The 7,262-nt window shown below is 47.8% G+C and overlaps 1 pseudogene; it reads right to left on the bottom strand.

Annotated features, from left to right (window-relative positions):
• Positions 1–4,724: 4,724 nt before the first annotated feature.
• LOC137525310 (E3 ubiquitin/ISG15 ligase TRIM25-like) lies at positions 4,725–6,572 on the bottom strand (annotated as a pseudogene).
• Between the last annotated feature and the right edge of the window lie 690 nt (positions 6,573–7,262).

The raw sequence follows: 7,262 nt of genomic DNA, 5'->3' as shown, positions 1-7,262 counted from the left end.
ACACAGAGTGGCAGTAAACAATGGTATATAGTCTGGCTGAGCGGTGTACACAGAGTGTCAGTAAACAATGGTATATAGTCTGGCTGAGCGGTGTACACAGAGTGGCAGTAAACACAATGCTATATATAGCGTGGCTGAGCGAGGTGCACAGTGGCAGTACACACAATGCTATATAGTCAGGCTAAGCCGTGTACACAGAGTGTCAGAAAACACAATGCTATATATAGCGTGGCTGAGCGAGGTGCACAGTGGCAGTACACACAATGCTATATAGTCAGGCTGAGCCGTGTACACAGAGTGTCAGTAAACAATGGTATATAGTCTGGCTGAGCGGTGTACACAGAGTGGCAGTAAACACAATGCTATATATAGCGTGGCTGAGCGAGGTGCACAGTGGCAGTACACACAATGCTATATAGTCAGGCTAAGCCGTGTACACAGAGTGTCAGAAAACACAATGCTATATATAGCGTGGCTGAGCGAGGTGCACAGTGGCAGTACACACAATGCTATATAGTCAGGCTGAGCCGTGTACACAGAGTGTCAGTAAACAATGGTATATAGTCTGGCTGAGCGGTGTACACAGAGTGTCAGTAAACACAATGCTATATATAGCGTGGCTGAGCGAGGTGCACAGTGGCAGTACACACAATGCTATATAGGCAGGCTAAGCCGTGTACACAGAGTGTCAGAAAACACAATGCTATATATAGCGTGGCTGAGCGAGGTGCACAGTGGCAGTACACACAATGCTATATAGTCAGGCTGAGCCGTGTACACAGAGTGTCAGTAAACAATGGTATATAGTCTGGCTGAGCGGTGTACACAGAGTGTCAGTAAACAATGGTATATAGTCTGGCTGAGCGGTGTACACAGAGTGGCAGTAAACACAATGCTATATATAGCGTGGCTGAGCGAGGTGCACAGTGGCAGTACACACAATGCTATATAGTCAGGCTAAGCCGTGTACACAGAGTGTCAGAAAACACAATGCTATATATAGCGTGGCTGAGCGAGGTGCACAGTGGCAGTACACACAATGCTATATAGTCAGGCTGAGCCGTGTACACAGAGTGTCAGTAAACAATGGTATATAGTCTGGCTGAGCGGTGTACACAGAGTGTCAGTAAACAATGGTATATAGTCTGGCTGAGCGGTGTACACAGAGTGGCAGTAAACACAATGCTATATATAGCGTGGCTGAGCGAGGTGCACAGTGGCAGTACACACAATGCTATATAGTCAGGCTAAGCCGTGTACACAGAGTGTCAGAAAACACAATGCTATATATAGCGTGGCTGAGCGAGGTGCACAGTGGCAGTACACACAATGCTATATAGTCAGGCTAAGCCGTGTACACAGAGTGTCAGAAAACACAATGCTATATATAGCGTGGCTGAGCGAGGTGCACAGTGGCAGTACACACAATGCTATATAGCCAGGCTAAGCCGTGTACACAGAGTGTCAGAAAACACAATGCTATATATAGCGTGGCTGAGCGAGGTACACAGTGGCAGTAAACAATGCTATATATATAGTGTGGCTGAGCGAGCGGTGTACTACTGTTCCCAGCAGCGACACACAATGACTGGGGGGGACCCTGGCTAGCGTGGCTGGAGAGCGAACTACCCTGCCTGCCTACCCAAAGCTAAACCCACAGAGAAATGGCGGAGATATGACGTGGTTCGGGTATTTATTTACCCGAACCACGTGACCGTTCGGCCAATCAGAGCGCGTTCGGGCCAGAACCACGTGACCCGTTCGGCCAATCACAGCGCTAGCCGAACGTTTGGGGAACGTTCGGCCATGCGCTCTTAGTTCGGCCATGTGGCCGAACGGTTTGGCCGAGCACCGTCAGGTGTTCGGCCGAACTCGAACATCACCCGAACAGGGTGATGTTCTGCAGAACCCGAACAGTGGCGAACACTGTTCGCCCAACACTAATTCCAATCTTCCCTTATCGGTGCCAGCCAGTCTGGTCCCCAACTGTGAGGTGTAACGAGCGGCGGGGATACGGCGGTCATGGAGAGCAGCGTGACCGCCGCTGCCATCCCCGCCGCTCAGCTGCGCACACCGCGCACGGGACCCCCGCCCGCGCACAGCCTCAGAGCTACGTGTGCGCGCGGCCATCGGCGGGACCTTTACGCGTCCCGTAGACGCATCAGCTGACCTGCGGGTCGGCTGATGTCATGGGGGACGCGCCTCACCGCTGATTGGCTGGGCAGGCACTGGGATTCCCTGCCTGTATAAAAGACATGGGTTTTCAGTTGCCCGGTCTCTGCTGTTGTGAATACTTCATGTTAGCGCTCAGACCTAGTCAGGTTCCTTCTGGGATAGATGTATATGCAGTGTTTGCGATATACATCTATCTATAGTTAGTGCATTGATTGTATTCATTGTGTTCTCCTGTGTATGACTCTGGCTCGTTTCTGACTACCCTTCTGCTTTACACTTCTGTACTTTAGCCTATCTGATCGTGTTGCCGACCTCTGCCTGTTTAACCTTCTTGTTTTTGCCTGTCGATTTTGTACCTGATCTGCCCGTCTGTTACAGACTTGATTTGTCCAACCACTCTACTCTAACCAGGGAGCCCTTGTCTCTGGTGAGGGGCTCTGTACTGCTAGTACCCACCAGCTCCTCTGGTGAGGTGTTGTTAAACCTATCTGTACTTACTGTTGCACCAATCACTATACTCTGTTACTAATTATCTTTTCTGTTGTTGGCTATACTAGCATTATTGGTGATTCTGCAGATCACTACATAATCAGGTATAGTGTCTGGATTATTGGTGATACTGCAGATCACCCAATAATCAGACATCTGTATTGCTGACACCAATCGTTACATGAGGGAAGCAGTTCTCTGAATAGACTCACCATTTGGTGACTATTGACATCTACCTGAGGTAATTAAAAGCAAACATTCTTCTTGGACACAAGCATTGTCCAAGCTAATTAACACCTCCCCCAGGGCTGTTACAGGGATTCTCTCAGCTAAGACCCCTCCTAGCTGTCTCTAGTCAGAGGGAGATTACACATCACATCTCGGTTTAACGATTTGTGTCGCAAACCGACCGCAATTGCATTTTGGCCGACTGGGTGTCGCCCGGCGTCACAGTAGGCTCCACCCACTTTCCTGACTCATAATCTCATTCTCCCAGTGACCAAGTGTGCCAAGTTTGAGAACCCTGCGATTAACAGTCTATGAATGGCTGCAGTTTACAATTTCCCATTAAAAATGAACGGCTGAAATTTGATTGGCTGTTTTATGCTCCGCCCACATTTCCTGGATTTGTAACTTCAGTCACCAAGTGACCAACTGTGCCAAGTGTGGGGACTCTGGCTTGGTTACTGTGAGAATGGCAGCTTTTTACATTTTTTCCATTGACTTGAATGGGTGAAATCTGATTTGCTGTTTGTAGCTCCGCCCACATGTGCAGGGGGGCTGCGAGACCCCCAGAACCTATCATCCCAGGTAGTAAGGGATCTGTACACCAAGTTTCGTTCAAATCGGTCAAGCCGTTTTCGAGTGATCGCGGCACATACATACATACACACACACACATACATACATACACACACACACATACATCCGATTTGTGTATAGATAATATTTATATATTTATTTTAAAATGAATATAAAATCCTCTAGAATATAAGAGGAAGGTAAAGAAATAATTAGTTTCATTTTACATGCTTCTTATCATTGTCTGATCAGCCTCATGGTCAGCAGAACAAGAAACTTTATTGAGACACAACATTAACATATAGCTAGAATGCAATACAGCTAGACTACAGTACTTAGAATGCAGTACTTTTATGATACTATAGGTGGAGCAGATATATGAATCTCAAAATTCTAACAATCACAGGCAGATCATTGCTGGATGTAAGGCCAGGAACTCACTAGGAGAGCTTTCTAAGCGCTGGTGATTTGAAAAAGCTCTTGCTAATGCAATGCTATGGGGGATTTTTATAAAATTACATTCCTCTAGTGCAGGGATGTCAAACTCAAATACAAAGCGGGTCGAAAATTGAACCCTGGGACCTAGTCGCGGGCCAACCTCAATGTCTACTGGCCACCTTCCTCCCTTATAATTTCCCTGGTGTCTAATGGCCCCCCTCCAACCCCTATACAGTTTCCTTTTGTCTACTGGTCCTCCTCCTTCCCCTATATAGTTTTCTGGTGTCTAGTGGTCCTCCCTCTCAAATACAATTCTCTGGTGTCTAGTGGCCCCAGCCCTCCCGTATACAGTTCCCTGGTGATTAGTGCTTTCCCTCTACCTCCCCCATATGGCTTCTCTTGTGATCTAGGGCTTCACCCTAATATAGCTTCCCTGGTGGTCTAGAGTGGGCCAAACATAATGCAAAGTGGGGAAACCACTTGGGGGCCAAATTTAATGGCTCCGAGGGCCAGATTTGGCCTATGGGCCGGAGTTTGCCATGTATGCTCTAGTGGGATGACACCCAGCATTACACTAGCAAGAGCTCAGAAAAGCTCTCCTAATGGGTTTCTGGCCTAATACAGAGTATAGAGATTATTATCAGTGACAGATAAAGAAATACAATTATAATCATGTGACAATAAATGAGGATTTCAGGATATAATGATTCAGGACAGAAACCAGGAATTGTCCCTGGAAATCAGAGACAGCTAGTAATTACTGGCAGGACAATCAGCCAATTACAATCCTCTCCCTGTGATGTCACCAGTGGGCGGAGCTCTCACACCCCCTGACTCCCCCCAGATATCTTTATACAACCTAACCCTACACATAACGCAGCAAGGAGGGGCTCAGTGAAGGTGGCAGTGAAGGTGTGGAGGTGTCTGATGGGGTCACACAGGGCATAAAAGGAGATCTGCCCCGCCTCATAATCCAGATATATCCTGACTCTATCACTGGGGATCCCATCAGGCAACCGGATCTCTTTCCTGTCATGTATCACTGCATACTGATTATACCCCCTGTGCAAACACCAGGACTTCTTATTATCTCCAATCATTGACTCCTCCCATCCTTTCCTGGCTATAGTGGGGTAACACATCCCGACTGTCCACCTACCTGATCTCCCAACATCCACTTGCCAGTAATGTCGCCCTGAGGAGAAACTCCGGCTGCTCAACACCTGAGGATAATCCTGAAAACTCTCTGATGTGTCTGGGCGGTTCTGATCTATATGTGACCAGGATGCAGTTTTCCTGTCATGTGATATACATAGATCATTACTAGCTGTGTTTATATCTAGTAATATGTCTGCATATACTGGAAGCCCTGATGTTTGCTGTGCAGCCCCAATATGTGTCCCCCCAGCCTGACGCTGTGTGTGTTGTGCAGTGGGAGTGGGTTGGGGGCGTGGCCTGAATAGTTTAGCAATGATGGAAACTTTGTTCTCTGTACTAGAATGTGTATAGGCCTGTGTGTGTTGTGTGGTGGGGGAGGAGTGGGGGAGTGGCCTGGATAGTTTAGCAGTGATGGGAACTTTGTCCTCTGTACTAGAATGTGGATAGGCCTGTGTGTCTGTATGATACTGCACAATTACCCCAGACATGATATCAGCCAGTCCTGTGTGTAACGTGTGTGAGATGCCGGCCACATCCAGATCCACTCCATCATGGAGCTGCTTATCATGTCTGTCCTCCATGTCACACAAGTCACCTGTGTCTGATTCCTGTAAGACAGTCAGTGGATCAGTCATGTGACACAGCTCCTCAATGTGACGCATCTTCCTGGACAGCTCCTCCTTCTTTATCTCCAGCTGTCTGATGATGTCATCATAGGATTGTGATGTCTTCTCTGCCTGCCTCATGATGTCACTCAGGACTCTCTTATCCAGCTCCTCCAGCCGTCTCCTGAGGTCTCTAAACAGGGCAGTGACTCTCTCTGCTTCACCATCTGCTTTTTCTTGTGCTTTTCTCCTGCGTTCCTCCAGACTCTGGACTCTTTTCTCAGCCTCCTCTGTCTCTGCCATCAGTGTCTGCAGATCATTTCTCAGCTTCTTCTTCTTCTTCTCAGAGGCCTCCTGTAGTGTCTCCACCTGGTGTCCCCGATGTTCTCCAGCCAGAGTGCAGGTTACACAGACACATGAGGCATCCTCAGTGCAGTAATACTCCAGGATCTTCTTATGGACGGAGCATTTCCTGGTCTCCGGGGAGGTGGTGGGGGCACATAAGACGTGTTCTGGTGCCTTGCTGTGGACTCTGAGGTGTTTATCACACATAGAAGCGTCACAGTGCAGACAGGACATAACAGCAAGTACAGGAGAGTCCACACAGTAAGTACAATGGACTCCGGCCTCCTGATCTGGCTGAGTAGACAGAAAACGCTCTGCTATGTTCCTCAGAGCAATGTTCCTGTGTAATCCAGGCCGCTCCTTGTACTTCTCTCTACATTCAGGACAGGAATAACCTGCAGACCCCTCCTGTGAGTCCAGCACACGATCAATACAGACCCGGCAGAAGTTGTGACCACATCTCAGCATTACTATCTGTATAAATGGTCAGACAGACGGGACACTTCAGCTCCTCACTCAAATTAGCAGACGCCATCGCTGGCAGCAGAAGAAGAAGCAAAAGTGAAAGTCTCTGATTCTCGGAATCCAGAAGAACCAGTTACTAATTATGTGCCTGGGGAAGGGGCAACGTCAAAGTAGATTTTTTTTCCCAGTATGTCTCTGTGCTGCCCATTAAAAAAAAAGGACAGAGCTACTTACTGGTAGTATTGTTTTGGCGAATCCTCCAGGAAAGCTCCCCCTGAGATTAGCATTGAACCCCTCCCCTATGGAAACACATGCAATGTAATTAATTAAACAAATTAGCTCCCAGTATATAGCCAGCTACCTCCTGTGCTTCCCCAGTTCCAAAAAGAGTACCTAGCTCATCCCTTATTCTAATAAAACATTCTTACATACATATAAATATATACATCTCTTAAGAAAAAAGGGCTGGGAACTGTAAGGATCCGCTCGGCTGGCTGCACAGGCAGACAGCTGTTTGACCATTCCTTGTGTCTGAGGGATGCAGGTCTCTGGATAAGAGACCTGGCTTTGTCTTGCAAGTTCCAGACCTGCTCTGCTGCTGAGGGATTTGCATACATTGGTTACGCAAATCATCTAGCTGCTGGCAGTATAAAGGTTGGGATCACCGGCACTACCATAGAGGCAAAGGAGGCAGCTGCCTCAGGGCCCCAGAGCTTGTAGGGGCCCCCAGTGGCTACAAGAGGGAAACAAATTTTTCAAATCGGCCTTATAGTTTTTGAGAAAATC

Source organism: Hyperolius riggenbachi, chromosome 7 (assembly GCF_040937935.1).
Source record: "Hyperolius riggenbachi isolate aHypRig1 chromosome 7, aHypRig1.pri, whole genome shotgun sequence".
NCBI lineage: Eukaryota > Metazoa > Chordata > Amphibia > Anura > Hyperoliidae > Hyperolius > Hyperolius riggenbachi.
The sequence above is the reverse complement of the archived record's forward strand: the minus strand, read 5'-3'. Positions and strand labels throughout refer to the sequence as shown.